Below are 17341 nucleotides of genomic sequence, written 5' to 3' on the forward strand. Positions count from 1 at the left end.
GGAACATAAAGAAAAGTATTTGTTGGGACCCATACATACTTATACTTGCTGGCCAGCAAGGAAGAAGTCAGTGCACACAATGGTGCAACCAGCCTGCTTCTTCCCTGCCTGACTAGTTTCTGGGCAATATATACAATTAGTAATGAAACTTCAGCAGAACTGATAAATGGACATGGTGCCAAATATGGTCAGCAGAGAAATGCAAGATTAACACCATGCAAATTATACACAGTCCCAACTATAACATAGACATACAATGTAAGCAGAAATTAATAAACTGATGAGCAAACTAACATGGTAGTCAGGAAAAGCAAAGTGACCTCTAAGTTGGTGCTGAACAGCTGTTGAAGCTTGTACAGGCAAGGTCAAATGTGCATTTTGTGCATATATATATATATATATGCAAACAAACTCCTGACGTGAAGAGCGCCGCAGCTTCTCGGGTTAGGGCCCAACAAGGTTCGTCAGACACCTTAAATATTCCACCAAGAAACACGTACTATTTAGTAACGTGATGCAGGCCACACCGTCAGTGTTTCGAAAAGGTCTTTATTTTCAGGCAAACAGAGGGCATAACGCGTTTCAACTCATGCGAGTCTTTGTCAAATGCTCATAAACGTTGGATAAGTTCATTGGTTCTTTAAATATTCAAAAGTCATAAACATTGAGAACGGACTGATAGCCCACATAAAATTTAATGCAGCAGTGAGTTACATTTATCGAATATTAATTAATTAACTGGGCCATGATGGAAACTATTCTTTGCTTATAGGTTCATTTTATGTAAATATAGTATTATCAATTCAACATCATTTCATGCCTCAAATTTCATAATTTTGCAGTTACCTCGACCACAATTACCACAATGCCTCATTCCTGCTGCTCGTACATCTTAAAATTGTTCTCAATTCTAATATAAGCTTGTTTTCACTTCATGCTTCGTAATTGCATCACGTATTCACGGAATAGTTCCAAATCCAAATGTCAGCAGAAACCGCTCCAACTCAGTTCTTAATAAAATCATACTCGCCTTGAAAATAATATTCCTGGAAGCACTGCGTGCAAATGAATTTCCCAATACCGGCCAATCAAACGTTCACTTTCCAAAATAGAAGCGGGCCTTTTCTCAGTGGCCCTGCCATCAACTTATCCAACGTTTATGAGCATTTGACAAAGACTCGCATGAGTTGAAACGCGTTATGCCCTCTGTTTGCCTGAAAATAAGGGACTTTTCGAAACACTGACGGTGTGGCCTGCATCACGTTACTAAATAGTACGTGTTTCTTGGTGGAATATATATATATATATATATATATATATATATATATATATATTACCTACTGGCGGTCGCCAGTAGGTAGTTATAGTTAGGACCACGTTTCCATAGGAAATCCGCAACATTCTATTTTGAATAACTTTGGCGCCGGTCGACGAATCCTCGTGAATTTTTCAAAATAGGTGGGGCGCTACGCTCCGCTCCTACCCTGAAAGTCTCGGGGGGATTCGTCAAGCGGGGGCTGAGATAAAAGGGGGGTCCCAAAACGCGTTTTTCCCATGCATTTTTCCATAGGACCTTTAGACAGGGCTACAGCCCGAAAGGCTGAACAGAATTACTAGAAATTTGGCAGAGAGGTAGTCCTCAGGTCAAGGAAGTGCCTTTTGTAGGTTTGGTGTAAATCTGTTCAGTAGATTCTGAGAAAATAGCCTTTAAATCAATATATATATCTGAGCCAGCTTACGGTGCGCTTACGGTACGCTTACCGTACGCGTACGGTGGCGTGTGCGAGCGCGATTCTGATTGGCTCTTAGATCTTAGTAAACATTCGAATCGGCCGAAACCAGTAAGCGGCGGCCGCCATTTTCTCTCTCGCACTGAGAGTGATGTTTAAAATATAAAGCACAAAAACATGTAAAGGGGCTGTTTAGACAGCTCCCACACACATAGCAATGTTGAGGGAGTCCCCAAAGATCCCCCAAGGCCAAAAACGGAATTTTTAATTTTTCGCTAATTTCGCCGATTACGCTTACCGTACGCGTACGGTAAAAAATTAAAAAAAAAAAAAAATTATCCACACTCTCCCCACCCCGTGTGAAATTGGTGCCCGAAGAGCACCAATTGTGCATGGCTTATTAATGATGAGTTAAACTAAAATATTAAAAAAAATAATAATAAAAAAAAAAATTATCCACACTCTCTCCACCCCGTGTGCAAATGGTGCCCGAAGCGCACCATTTGTGCATGGCGTATAACATATACGAAAAATTAAAATATTACCTTTCAAAACGAAGTGCATCATATGTCCTCCATGTGCGCACGGTGCGCGAAGCGCATCGTGCGTACATGGCCCATCTAGCGTAACGTGGGCACGCGGTGCGCGTAGCGCACCGCGTGTCCACCGTGCGTGCACGGCACTAACTGCGTAAAGTGGGCGCGCGGTGCGCGAAGCGCACCGCGTGCTCACTGTGCGCGCACGGTGCGCGAAGCGCACCGTGTGCGCACGGAACGAACTGCGTTAAGTGGGCGCGCACGCCACGAATGGCGTAAAGTAACTTAGCATTTAAAAAAACGTACAAAATCACTGAAAAAACCATAGGTTTCACACACGTTATAGTTAGGAATTAGCATTTAAAAAACCTTGCAAATTCACTGAAAAAACCATAGGTTTCACACATGTTATAGTTAGCGGAAATTTTACTGATAAAAAACCAATGAAATTCCCCCGTTATAGTTAGTGCAGGCAACTATAACTCACGCGACCGCAATCTTCTGCTGATGACATGTGTCTTTATGAAAAAAAAATATTTGTAATATATGTATAGCTAAAAATGTATGGAAGAAGACATGGGCAAATAAGTGTCTAAATACAGTATTAGCATCAGCAGAGGATTGCGGTCGCGTGAGTTATAGTTGCCTGCACTAACTATAACGGGGGAATTTCATTGGTTTTTTATCAGTAAAATTTCCGCTAACTATAACATGTGTGAAACCTATGGTTTTTTCAGTGAATATATATATATATATATATATATATATAATATAATATAAAGATATATATATATATTATATATATAAAGTCCTGACCCTCCAATTTCCAAGAGGGAATACACCGCAGGTACAGACCACCACAAGCAGTTCTCCAAAGAATTCAAGATAGCAGGTTTACAGTTCCATATTGTCGATTTATTCACCCAAAATGGTACAGACAAGTGTCCGCCTCAGACGCGTTTCGATCGCCTCTGCGATCTTGCTCATATATATATCCCCTCGACAATCGTTCCTTTCAGGATAGTCAAAGCCTATATTAGTTTAAAAACAAATATATATATATATATATATATATATATATATCAAAACCAAGGTGCCTCTGATCTTAGGAACGCCACTCCACACAGAACAGGTTTCCAAACCTTTTTATTCATGGCATCTGCATTTCAAAAGTCAGTGATTATATCCCCTACGAGTTTCAAAGCAACATGCTTCTTCTTCATGGGATGGGCAGCAATTGACGAAACCGCACCATACGGAGAAATGGATGTTCCTCTGTTCCAGTAACTTGCAGGGAATTTAGATAGCGTAACCGCCGTGCGATAGTGCATCACCTACCACGAGCAGAGTAAGAGCCACTATCAGGCCCACCTGGTTTCATACCTCGAAATCCCCCAGTCTCCCCGCATCCATAGCGCTATTACACGCTTAATGGCTATCCAACTTTGAATACTACGACCTATGATTGTAACGGAGATCCACATTGATTCTCCCGTATGACTGCCTGATACCACCCTCACAAGGGCACCCGGCCGGGTACTCTGTGAGTTTATTTCTTTCACTATTTACACGGTGTCACTGTCTCTACACATCAGGCAGCGCAGACCACCGTTCAGGTGTCCAGACATTTCAAGCTCCTGAAGAGACCCTTTATCCTAAATAGGGTTGAAACGCCGTCGACAGTAAACAACGGCGAATCATTATTCAACACTTACGATGAATAAGTGTTATGAATTGTATTGCTTTATTCCTTATGGTCGCCTTTATGTTTAATAATTGAAACCTTTTAAAAACGGGGCGACACTAGCGCGGCTGCAGCCTGAGATTTCTGAGACCCTGGATTCGCCGATCGAGCTGCAGGAGATTGAAGAGGCGATCGGCCGCCTGGCACCCGGGAAGACCCCGGGACCCGACGGGTTCCCCCAGGAATATTACGCTCACTACCGGGAGACACTGGCCCCGAGGCTTCGGGACCTCTTTGCGGCCGTGGTGGAGACGGGCTCATTCCGGCCCGAAACGGATACAGCAACCATAGTTGCACTCCCCAAGACACAGCCTCCCTCGCGGTTCTGTTCCGACTACCGGCCGATATCCCTTATTAACACAGAACTCAAAATCTATGCCACGGTCCTGGCACAGCGGTTACGCCCATCGCTCGCCTCCCTGGTCCATCCGGACCAATGTGGCTTTATGCCGGAGCGGGGGACCAGACACTGTCTCCGGCGCCTCCACCTCGCGATGGCGCACCGCGGCCGCCTTTCCCCCTATCTGGCCCTCCTCTTGGTCGACTTTGAAAAAGCCTTTGATTCCGTGGGATGGGCGTACTTGGGTGAGGTCCTGGAGCGTATGGGCTTCGGTCCCCGGTTCCGAGCCATGGTAATGGTCCTCTATGCGCACCCGCGGGCCCGTGTGTTGGTCAATGGGGCACTTTCTCGCCCGTTTCCCATAGGCCGGGGGACGCGCCAGGGTTGTCCACTCTCGCCCCTCCTTTTCGCTCTGGCGATGGAACCCCTGGCGGTGCTGATTCGCGCGGATCCCGTTCTTCGAGGATGGGAATGGCCAGATGTAGCCCCCGACAAGATCGCCCTATACGCGGACGACGTCCTCCTCTATCTCTCGGACCCAGCGACCTCGGGACCCCGGGTCCGTCGGATCCTCCATCGATTTGGCCAAGCGTCGGGTCTTCACCTGAACCCCAAAAAATCCGTCCTAGTCCCGCTACACCCGTCGCGGGAATGTTTCGACTGGCAGTCGGACATTCCCCTCCGGAGACTCTCCTTTAAATACCTGGGGATTTGGGTCACCCTCCTTCCGGAACTCTGCTGGGCCCTTAATGTGGCTCCGGTAGTCAACAAAACCAGGTCAGACATGCTCCGGTGGCAGTCCCTCCCATTGAATCCGCTAGGAAGAGTTGCTCTCTACAAGATGATGATCCTCCCCAAATTTCTTTACATACTACAAAATACTCCATGCCCTTTTCCGCGCCCGTGGTTCCGAGACATGGATAAAATGGTGACCAAATTCCTTTGGGGCGGCGGTAGGCCTCGGCTGGCCTTGGATCGATGCAGGGTCCCCTCCTATGATGGCGGCCTGAGCATGACCAATCTATATCTTTACTATCTGGCCACCCAGTTACTGGTGATCCATGACTGGTTCTCGGGAGGCTGGGGCGACCCGGCTTATCGTCTCGAGGTGCAAAGCCTTGGGTTCTCCTCCATCCAAAACATGCTCTATGGCTCAACGGTCCCCCTATCACTCCCCGACGTCGTGCGGGCTCCCTTCCTCGCGTGGCGCGCGGCACTGCGGCACACTAGATGGTCGGGGACGTCCACACAACTCACTCCGCTTTGGCACGGGACCTGGCTGCGGGAGGTGGTGGGATTGGCGGGCTTTCGGCAGTGGGATCTTCTTGGTATCTCCTGTCTGGGCGATTTATGGCGTGGGAGCCGCATGTGTTCCTTCCAAGAGCTTCAGACCCGCTTCTCGCTGCGGCCCTCCCAATTCTACCGCTACCTTCAACTGCGCCACGCGGTCCGGGCTCACGTCCCTCTAGACTCCAGACTGCCTCCCCATAGCCCACCTGAAGCTCAGGTGATGCTGGGATATCTGGGAAAGGGGGGTATATCCCGCATTTACAAATCCCTGATTAACAATTCCCCGGTGGACTGGAGCGGGCTCAAACAGCGATGGGAGGCCTGGGTGGGACCCCTGGATGAGGCGGACTGGAGGGACGCCCTTATGGGCCCTCGGTCGCTTACCACCTCCGCTAGGCTGCGGCTCATCCAAATCTACTACCTCCACACCGCCTATCTGACTCCGGACCGCCTGTGCCGGGCGGGCCTCCGTGTGGACGCCTCCTGCACCCGTTGTGGGGTGGCTCCGGCAGATTTTTTCCACATGGTGTGGTCTTGTTCCCGTCTAGACGATTACTGGGCAGCGATTGAAACTGAGCTAGCGGAGGTCTTGGGCTGGGAGGTTCCCCATGAGCCTAGAATGGCCCTGCTGGGCATCATGGACGGGATCGACGGGTCCCGTCACGAAAAGTACTTCCTCACCACTGCCCTTATGGTGGCTAAGAGGGACATAGCGGCAGTATGGTCACAACCGGACCCGCCCAGAGTGGCTACCTGGAGTAGAGGGGTGGATTGGTGTGCGGCCCAGGAGCGGTCGTTGTGTGCTGCACGGGGCTGCCCCAAAAACTTCCGCAAGACATGGGGGAAATGGCTGGGGGGCATGATTTGAAAGGTGGGGGCGCAGGGGGTGGGGACGGAGGAGGGGGGAGGGTGGGAGGGTCTTTGCAATGGTTTATTGATGCTTGTCCGAATGCAGTTACTGATGCCTTGTTCAATGCACTGCTGTATCTCATTCTTGATACTGTTCTTTATGCCGCAAAACACAATAAAAATTTGTTTATCAAAAAATAATTGAAACCTTTTACATATGTCACATGTTATGTCACTTTTAGTTTAGGTTCAATCACTTTTTCACTGGGACACTTTTTATGATTGTTTGCTAAATCCTCAGATTGTATTTGATTTGATTGTGTATTTAGATACTGTTTATTTGTTGCTTATCAAAAATACAAACAATATTATTATGTATCGACTTTCCGATGTGTATAGCCAATTTTCTTTCTGACTCCGTTTCAAACCCTATATATTGCCATTGTGCTTTTTCTATCATATAGTTGGTTATTATTCCACAGGAGCCATTGTTTCCTCTCCAAAGTTCAATTTCAACAGGCACGAGTTCCATTCCATTGTTTGTAACTCCTTCATTTCGTAGAGTCAAATCTTCAAAGGTTATTAATCTTTCAGTCTGAACTTCCTGATTGGTAGCGAGAGGAGATCAGCGGCTACCCAGGAGCCCACGCGACCTACTATTCAGTTTCCGCCACATAGTGTGGGTTGATCAAATCGATGGAGACAAATATCTTTTCTTTCTTGCCGGAAAGAGGCAGAAGAAGTGCCGTTCTTGTTCCTTCGACAGCCGGACAGGTACAGGCCCAAATTCTTTTTGTCCACAATATTTTCTCTGACCAGGTCCCCAATAATCGGGACCCAGGCAGGTCTTACCGGAACAGCTTTCACTTCCCCAGTGGTGGGCATTTTACTTGGACATTGCTTTGTAATGCCCGGAATTCACTGAGTTCCTGTAAAACAGCCAAACACCCATTTATGTCAAATGTTTTTTCATCCGCCACTGTGCTGCCACAATCGAGGTCGGGTAGCCACATTCTAGTCCTAAACAGGACCACATATGGAATATGGCCTCCTCTGGAACTTCTTGGCATGTTATTAAGTGCCCTCTGGACCACATATTGGTGATTGACCCAACTGCCACCCGAGTCTAATACTCTTGGGGTTGAAGATTACTTTTTCCTCTCAACAATTGGATTTCCCTCTGGGTGATACGGAGAGGAGTACCGCAAGACCACACAAACTTCACATGGCTTCTCTATAAGCCCATGAGCTAAACACAGGGCCACACTCGGAATGTAATGTGCCAATTGTGTATGTCCTTATAAAAACTCGCAAATCCTTTATAACAGTTTGAGGGTCAGCCAAGCGCTGGGGCCAAACCCACAGCAATCTACAGCATGAATCCACTGCCACCAAGATGTACTTGTAAGCCCGTCAGGTTGTAAGGAGCCGCAGGGGTCCAAATAGACACATGCTAGAGGTCTGTCTGATATCAGTAGCGGTGTCTGTGGTGGACGTGCTATATAAGCATAAGCCGAAAACATTGCCTTGCGTCGCGATGAAATATCGCGTGCGGTGGGGACATTCAATGGATAAGCTATCGCTCTGTTCTACTTTCCCCTGCCTAACCATAATCCAGAGGTATGACTAACCATGTAACCCATACGGCTGTATGGACCGCACAGGCGGCAGGGGAGTGATGAGACGCGACAGAGACCTGAGTTGGGCAACAGTTAACATGGTGATCCCCCCGAACCCAGTTCCTCTCCTTTTCCCTCTAAGTGCCACTAATCAGTTGGTAAACGCTCATGCGATAGTCGTTGCGGGCTGTATTGAATACTGTACACCGAAGTGTTAACTGAATTGTTGTCACCTGTGATGTATGCGCCTTTGTGCCTAAGCTGAAATGTTACATGTATCTGTATGGTGTGTTATGTTAAAGAACCAATAAAGAAATTTAAACAAAAAAGAAATGAGGGACCAGGTCACTCTCAATGTCAGGGCTGTATATAAAAGGTTCTTAACACGTCATTATAGAAATCTCCCAGTAACCAAGTCCATTGGTGATGTGTTGGAGAGAGAGAGAGAGAGAGAGAGAGAGACATGACAGGGGGTGCACATAACAAAGAATCCTAACTCAAGTTGAAAGCAGTAAGTGATTTGTAAGAAAAATGCCATTTATCGAAAAATACAAAGGTATTATTTCTGAAGAAAACAGCGATGTCCGCTCTGCCCCTAACTTAATGTGTAATTCTTCATTTACCCACTCTTGTTGGTTGCATCCTGATGGTCCCTGAAGCAAGTTACAATCCAGTGAGATGCTGTGTCCTTCTTATAGTTGTGTTTTTTGACACTGCAAGATGCACCATAAAGGGGGTCAATCATTTTCATTCTCAGACCTAGAACAGACCCGTGGTTTCCAATCTAGTTCCAGAGGGCTGAATGAAGGGCATAATTTCATCATAACCACTCAGTAGATTCTTCCATACTCAAAATGTATTTAAATTACTAATGACGATATCCTGAAACTTTCAACATGTATTTAGCATCAATTTGACCCTATTTTTTCTAGGCACATAAAAAGCCCCAAGATATTATCAGAGCCAAACTATATTTAACATTTGTATACATTAGCACTTTTGAAAGACTATGTTCTTGTCTGTATATTACTTGTAGTATATTAATCCATCATGGAGTATTTAGGAACTCTAAATCAAAGGAATTAAGTTATTGTTAAACTACGCTTTAAAATTACAAGCATTTATTATATACATTTGTTCTCTTGTCCAGAGTGCCTATTTAGAACAAGTTGCACTCCAGTGTGTGTTTGCTTAACTTTTAGGAAACTGTCCTCATTCAGTGCGGTAATAGCTAACACGACACAAGACTCTTTGCACGGGAGTGCCTGCAAGCTTCCAAACACAGAGCATCTGCTGCAGATCAAGATAGAAGCAAAACTGCTGAAAAGAAATATCTTCCCCTCCAAACCAGCTGACCCTATTTATTTTCTTTATTACCCTTCAGCACTAAGTTACTAACCTTTGACGCCAACACACCACAATAAATGGGGACCGTACACTAACAGTTTTAAATACACACATTTTTTAAAAGAGGCTCTGAAAAGTTCTGACCTATTTTTTCTACAAATACTGCTTTTTGATTGCACTAATGAGCTTGTGAGTGTGACTCTCAAATCATTTAGATAAATCAATTTTATCTGTGAACTGCTAACATCTGGTGTAAAATAAGGACTGTCACAGTTGTTAGGTCTTATTTGCAGAACTGTATATAATTAAAAAAATTAATTAAATGACCTGTGACGCTACAAGCAGGGCTAGTGAGTACTAAATACAGAACTCAGCATGTAACACTTAAACCTGCTGTTGTAAATTCACGTTTCCGGTCTCATCTCAGTCTTCAGATGCCGTTAAATGTTTGACCTATTCCAAAGTCCCATGAAAGCTATGTACAGAAAAAAGCGTTACTGAGGACTGATTATGCTCAGAAAAGTAGGATCTAAACTTCGCTGTTTTTGTATTTCTGTGCAGTGCAATCTGTAGTACTCATTAACACCAATAGTTTAGAATGCCAGTATGTGCTTTAACTAAAGGTTGCATTTTAATTTTGTCACTTAGATGCAGGAATATTGGCATTGTTAGGGCTCAAAATTATCTGATTTTGTACAAAACATATTTGCCCATTTAGACACAGAAATCTGAATGTGCACTTTGCGCACGTTAAGAAATAAAACACAGAAAAAGTAGCAATACCGTAAAAGCTATTGTCTTACGTTGTAGTGCATCATGGAAAGAAAGTGGTGCAAACTTCAAAGAGAAGTAGTTACATTGTTGATATTTACAGTCGTGAAATTAGACATTATAAAGATCAGAAAAATGCAACAACTATTTTAGTAAAATGGATTTTAATAATAAATTACATGTATGTATGTTGAGAAATATTTGTGGCAATAGGCCATGTTTAGCCTTCGTTATTATTGAATAATCATTACTGACAATTTTGTTGTTGTTTCTTTATATGAAAAGTTGAATTTCTTTCATTAAGTTTAAGTCTAATGTGGAGGGTATTTCATGCAAAGCTACCAATAGCCTTTAAATGCATGCACTCACAACACTTGAAAAATGTCTTTTGAAACTATGCACAGAAAGAATTGTCACCCCTAAGTAAGGTTGATCATTATTTTCTTTGCCAAATATTATGTCCACGTAGGATGTTGTTTTAAGGTCTTCAAGCCGTAGTTTTACACTGTAATATGTCTTTATTCAGAATTTACATTTTATGTTCATATCCTTGTTGCTGTGAACATTATCCTTTACTAAAACATAGAACTGTTTGTCGTACCCTTTAGAAATAATTATCTACCATCAAAACCACAAATGTGCTCTGAAGTAAAGAAATTGTAAAATAATGTATACGAAGGAAAGAAAATCCTGCCGTTCAACTTGTTTGTATCCAAAACAATAAAACAATATTTCTAAACTTTCAAGACTTGTGGCTTTTTTATACAAGTATGTTCATTTTGCTGGTCTGTGCCATTTCACATTAACTGATGAATGGGTTGACACAACTTTGCAAGAAGGAATGTTAGTCTATTGACAGCCCTGTACATTCTTACGGAGACACCATGTTTGAACCGAAAAACTGCCACAGGGTGTTCCAAGTCACATGGGTGTTTTTAAAGAGCAGTAAAGTGAACGGAACTGTAGTAGCTACCATGTCATAGGTGAATGGAATGCAGTACTCTGTGTTAATTCTTGTTTCTAGATTTGCACCCTTTACTAATTTCCCCTTATGCTAATCTTAGTTGTCCCTGTTTGCTGGATTGGTACACTGCAAACATTGTGTGGCGCACCGTAGCTGTTAAAGCTCTCTTGCTGATGCTGCTCATGAACTCAGTTTGTTCTATTTAAAACCACACACTTACTCCAAGCCAGTCAAAATCTATTGTTTGCGGTGCGATACAAGGAGGGCTCAGAAGCAAATATACACTTTTTTGCTATCTTTCCTATTTTCATTAACACTTTTACATGGTTTATACACAATTGCCATATTTAGTTTACTTGAAAAGTCTTTTTTATATAAAGTAGTATACCATGTGCCCTTCAAACCTGTCTCTGGCCTGCCCTTGCATCCTGTATGTGCATTTTACTGCTACTTAGAATTTGTATGTAAAACTACTTGCCAGGCCTTATACTCCCCTTTTTACTATGTATAATTCGCCCCTATGGTAGGTGCTAGGTAGCTAATAAGGCAGGGTGCTTTGTAAATAAAAGGTTGGGCATGTGCTTTTAAGTTTTATATGTCCTCTACTACAACGTAGGCATGTCTCTGCTCTTGCAGTTCTGTGTGTTTGCAGCATGTCTTCAATATACAACTAGGCTTTGCTACAGCTACACTTTGTGCCTTACCTCTCCCTGTGCATACTAGCATGCAGACTACTTAACATATTTTAAATAATTCATATTCTTACCTTTATCTGCAGGGTTATCTGGTGATGATTTTTAAACTTTTTTCTCCTGCCAGCTTTTTAAACAATTTTCTAGTGGGCTTACCATCGTTTTCCTCAAAGATTAATTCCAGTGAAATTAGATTTTTTACTCACAATGTGTCCTTGCACCCTGACAGATAAACACAGCAAAAGGTCACCTACAAGGAAAAATGTTGAGAGAGAGAGAAAAATCAACAACTGTTGACGCTTTTATGCATTACTCAAAGAAACAGTTATTATGCAAACCTAACAAAACATATCTGCACATCACCATTACAATTCAAATACTGTTATTGATCTATATTGCAAAATAATTTCCCCCTGTTCTGGTGCAACCTGCCAATCAGACGCTCCCCTCACTGTAATCTGGAAGGGTTTCTTCTCCTGAGGGACCCTAAAAAAAATCCCCTTTTGGCACAGGCTCTTGTGCGTGGTTTACAATCCTCCATAAGGATAAGATACTATCAATTTAATTTATTGATAAACTGAAAAATTACAGTTTTCTCTTCAGTCCCCTGTTTAATTGCTAGATATACTTTAAGTGTTGAAAGACCACGTGGCAAGGTATTCAGCTGACTTACCTTTACCTGTGCGACATTTCACACCATTCCATTTCTGACACCATTTTTTCGGGAAATACATTTGCATCCTCCCAGGAGCAATGACAGAAACACACAATACAGCAGTTTGCTCAGAAACAAAATTAAATGTATTTGTTGTGACCCATACATACTTATACTTGCGTCCAGCAAGGGAGAAGTCAGTGCACACAATGGTTCTTCCCTGCATGACAGGTTTCTGGGCCATATATACACTTAGTAATGCAACTTTAGCAGAACGGATAAATGGACAAGGTGCTAAATATGGTCAGCAGAGAAATGCAATATTGGCACCATGCCAATTATACACAGTGCCAATTATAATACAGACATTGAAGGTAATCAGAAATGAACATCGTGATGAGCAAACTAACATGGTAGTCAGGAAAAACAAAGTGATCCCTAAATTGGTGCTAAAGAGCAGTTGTTGAAGCTTGTCCATGCGAGGTTAGATGTGAATTTAGTGCATATATATGTCCCCAAACACTGTCCACTGGATCTGCTCTTTCTTAAAGGATAGAACACAAGCTGTCAGTCTGGCACCTTACTCCTCCTCGAAAGCAGGCAAACTCATTTGAAGAGAGCCTCATGGTTCATAGCTCATCCCCACCCTCTTCAATGCATAGATGATCTCTCTGGCCAATGTGACTCCCACACACAGAAGCAGCCTCACCTACGCCAATGTCACGCAACTTATATTTTCCTACTCTGCCAAGATCCCAACACAAGAAACAAGTTCACTGCCTGCATGACGGAAGTCGCTAACTGTCTCAAGCTCAACACTGACAAGACAGAAATAGTGATCTGTGGCAAGCACACCTTCCCATGGAACTCCAAATCGTGGCTGTTCGACCTCAGACCAACAACCACACTGGATACCAGGAACCTCGGAATAATCACTGACAGCAAACTGGACGTGATGGCACAAGTCAAAGCCAGCACTGCATCCTGCTTCCACACCCTGAAGATCCTGAGTAAGATTTTTAAATGGCTCCCAAGCAAAACTAGAAAAACTGTCACTCACGCCCTAGTGTCCAGCAAGTTGGACTATGAAAACAACTTCTATGCCGGGATCCCCAGCCACAACTTGGCAGCCAGACTCCTCCTCAACCTCCCACACAGAACTCTCATCACACCTCATCTCAGGGAACTCATCTTGCTTGAGATACACAAACGTGCTTAACTCAAACGCTTCACATAAATGTTCACAGCACTGCACGACTCAGGCCTCACCTACCCGAACAGTTGTATCTCCTTCCACCAACAACCAAGACACCTCTGCTCCGCAGGACTCCTGCTCGCCATAATCAATCAAACAGCATTTGTAAAGCACAACACTGTCACCCATAGGGTTTTCTGGGCACTGTGTCTCTGTTGAAGAGAAGACCTGGCTTTTTCTGAACTCTGCCAGTGAGGAGTCTATACGGAGCTGGGGGAGGGTCAGTCAATATCTTGGCAGCGATATAGGAGAAGGAGGGACCACGACGGACACAGGGGTGTGTGTGAGGGTGAGTTAAGAGGAGCGCAGGCGTCTAGCAGGTTGGTGGAAGTTCAGTCGATGGTTGAGGTAGACAGGTCTCAGGTCATGGAGGGCTTTGTAGGAGTGTGTGAGGCTCTTGAACACGCATCTTTTCTGGATGGGGAGCCAGTAGAGGTCTCTCGGGGGGCAGTTCAAGTTCGTTTGGGGGGGTCCAGGATGAGTATGGCTGCTGCGTTCTAAATGGTCTGGAGTCTTGTGAGGAGCTGGTTGGAGATGCCGGCTTAGAGGGTATTGCCGTAGTCGAGGCAGCTAGTGACGAGGGCCTGAGTGACGGTCTTTCTTATGTTAATTGGAATCCATCTGAAGATTCTGTGGAACATGCGAAGTGTGTGAAAGCAGGAGGAAGCAACTGTGTTGACTTGTCGTTTTATGGTCAGTTGGCTGTCGAGGATGATGCCGAGGTTGCCTGCATTGTCGGTTGGTGTACAAAAAGATCACATGATTGACAGAATGTTGAACAATATCAAACATTCACCCCAGTACAGAGATCTGGGCCTAAATCCATTGTTGTTTTGCTTCCCATGCCATTCCAGTTTAGACCCAGCCATACGCAAATCAGTCTTGACCTTGTTCCCCATGGAAACAGTCCAGCCCGAACTGCCAGGCCAGGTCCTCCCTGGACCGGAAACAAGCATCCTGGGACCAGTTTTGTGGTTTCACCCCTCATCAGCCAGGCTAGCTTGACTCCAGTGGCATGAAGGGCAGTGGACCCACGTCTGGGCATACCTGTCCGACTCAGGGTGACAAATGCAAAAATATCAAATGGTGGACAAAAGGTTGAACAATGTCTAACATTCACCCCAGTACAGAGATCTGGGCCTAAATCCATAGTTTTTTTGCTCCCCATGCCATTCCAGTTTAGTCCCAGCCATATGCAAATCAGTCTTGACCCAAGGACGAATGCAAAAAGATCAAATGGTGGGCGTGTGTCCAAGTTCTACACGCCACCAGCTGTGATCCCATGCGGAGATGCTCTTCCCGAAGATTAGTGCTTCAGTTTTACCAGAGTTGAGTTGGAGGCAGTTGTCTCTCGTCCATTTGGCTACTTTGGTCATGGTATTTCAGAAGTTGGTTTTAGCGTTGGAGGCGTCCTCGATGAGCGAGAGGATCCCACCCATACACAGAACCAGATCAGGAAGACGGGCATTCTCCTAAATCACTCCTAACGTTTGGAACTGCCTCCTACTCCACATCAGAGCTTCCTCCTCTCTTCTTGAAGTCCACAAGAAGCTGAAAACCTGGCTTTTCAATTAACCAACCTACCATAGGCAGGACTGGGCACACAAACCTGCTCAGCACCAAGATACCCTCGCGAGTGATAGCGCACTTTACAAATACACATAACTCTCTTGTTACTTCTACTCTGTCACAAATGTGTAAATGTTATAGAAAGCCTTCCATGCAGTGTCTTGCTTGGCATTCTGGAAAGAGTCCTCGGTGACTGTGCCTGCCCCTCACAGCTTGTTTATCTGTGGTATGTCATTCTTGAAATCCTTGTTAAACCCCTAAGCCTTCCAAACACGGTTCCTAAAACATACGCTCTCTAAAACACTTTACCAAACAGGTAATACAAATCAATCGTTTTACCACGTTCTTTGGGAAGGAAAGTCGAACCTGATGCTTGAAAGTATTAAATCCTGCAGCACTAAAGGGTGAGGCTTCCCTTGAGAAGAAACCGCCTGACTGGAAGACCGTTTGTTGGTTTATGCAGTGGAAAGAGATACACGAATCTGATAATAGAATAAGACATGGAGGGGGGGGGTAAAACGGACGGATAAATAACAACAGGGTCTGGAAAACAGAAGGATGCATCGGTAACGAAGGACAAGAGCTTGAGGAGGAACGGGCATTCGGGCAAGCGTGGCGGAAGCACGCACGAGTGAAGCAGACTCTGACGCGCCAATGGGACGAGGGGGAGGGATTTCACCAGAAGTGAAACTGAAAGAGTTTTGACCGAGACAGTTGAAGACGTCCGGAAAAGGAGTCCGAAGATCAACAGAGACAGGCTCGTCTCAGGAGAGAGTAGGTCTTCGAGCAGCGCGGCCGGTGGCGGGGCGTTGTCTTTCTAATAAGGTATGTGATCGCCCCTCTGTAATAACAAGCAGTGCGGGGGTGGGGTCGTGTTTGCTGCAGGTTATGTGGGTAGGGTCAGTTTGGATTGGGGTTTGTACGTGGATCCATATGTGTGGTAGGGGTGTCGGGCTGTCACATTATCGGGTATGCGAGGACACGTGTGTAGTAGGATTTATGCCAGGGTTCGTGCGTGTTCAAGGTAATTTGTGAGGGTCTCGGAGCCAGTGATATATATATATATATTCTGTAGGGTCCACTGTGAGTTGCGAGAGTCTTGTTTCCTAGTTTCTGCATAAATAGACGATGATGTCAGGTTTTTTTTGTCTTCACATGACTCTGGTACTAGCAGTCCTGTTTATCCCGTTACAATATCCAGATTACGAGCTCCAGAAGCAAAATCAAAACTTGGACTACTACTCTCAGGGACTTGGAAATTTGAGAGCGGTGGTCGCAAGGTTTTTGCATTGTGTTCCCATGGTATCTGTAACATATTAGAACATTCCTGGCTTTTAGGTGACTCCTATTTGCATTTTGCGCTTGTAGTTTCACTTTTACTTTTAAAGGTGTATGTTTAAAAAAAACAGTATTGAAAGTGTTGTTGGCTAAAAAAGCCAGGATTGGTTGAAAACAACTTACGTTTCCGATGTCCACACATAATAGTTCGGATAGTTCTTTGCATAGTTCTTTGCATTGTGAGTAATCCTCATTGTATAGTGTGGTGGCCGAAACTACAAGTTCCAGAATGCGCAAGAAAAACTGAGCTACTCACGCTTCAACCTGAGAAACTTGGGGCCTCTGGCTGAATGTATTAAACTTGATGCATGTCTGCTTGGCAGCCATACTTTGTGAGGGTGTCAGTTTTCAGAGCTTTTCATTTGTTTCATCATGTCTTAAGCTAGTAGTTTACCCAGTCCTAGTTTCTTTTGAATGTAGTGTGTTTCTTTTGAATGCCGCTTTGAGCTGGCGAGCTCATGGAGAGGCACCTGCGCGCCTGGAGAGGTACTGTGACCCGAGAATACTCTAGCAGCCTGCTCAGCAACCCCAAATATTTTCATACCTAATCTCTACTGATGACGGATAATAATCCAGAAACACGTGTTTAGAGATGGCCAGCATTGATCTGCACCAACCTGGTGAAACACTCGAAAGAACTTT

General features: G+C 44.6%; 1 protein-coding gene across 2 annotated transcripts in view; it reads left to right on the top strand.

Moving 5' to 3' along the window:
- The window catches only part of LOC146784326 (poly(ADP-ribose) glycohydrolase-like), an 868511-nt gene that overhangs the window by 253135 nt on the left and 598035 nt on the right, over nucleotides 1-17341 (top strand). Inside the window, exon 1 of one of the 2 annotated variants that reach the window (XM_085636067.1) lies at nucleotides 16042-16186. The exons of the other annotated variant lie outside the window; for it this stretch is intronic. The gene's annotated coding sequence lies outside the window, so the exon portion shown is untranslated. Of the gene's footprint in view, nucleotides 1-16041; nucleotides 16187-17341 lie in introns of those variants that run through there. 2 annotated transcript variants of the gene reach the window in all.

This window comes from Triturus cristatus, chromosome 11, assembly GCF_964204655.1.
Source record: "Triturus cristatus chromosome 11, aTriCri1.1, whole genome shotgun sequence".
Taxonomy (NCBI): domain Eukaryota; kingdom Metazoa; phylum Chordata; class Amphibia; order Caudata; family Salamandridae; genus Triturus; species Triturus cristatus.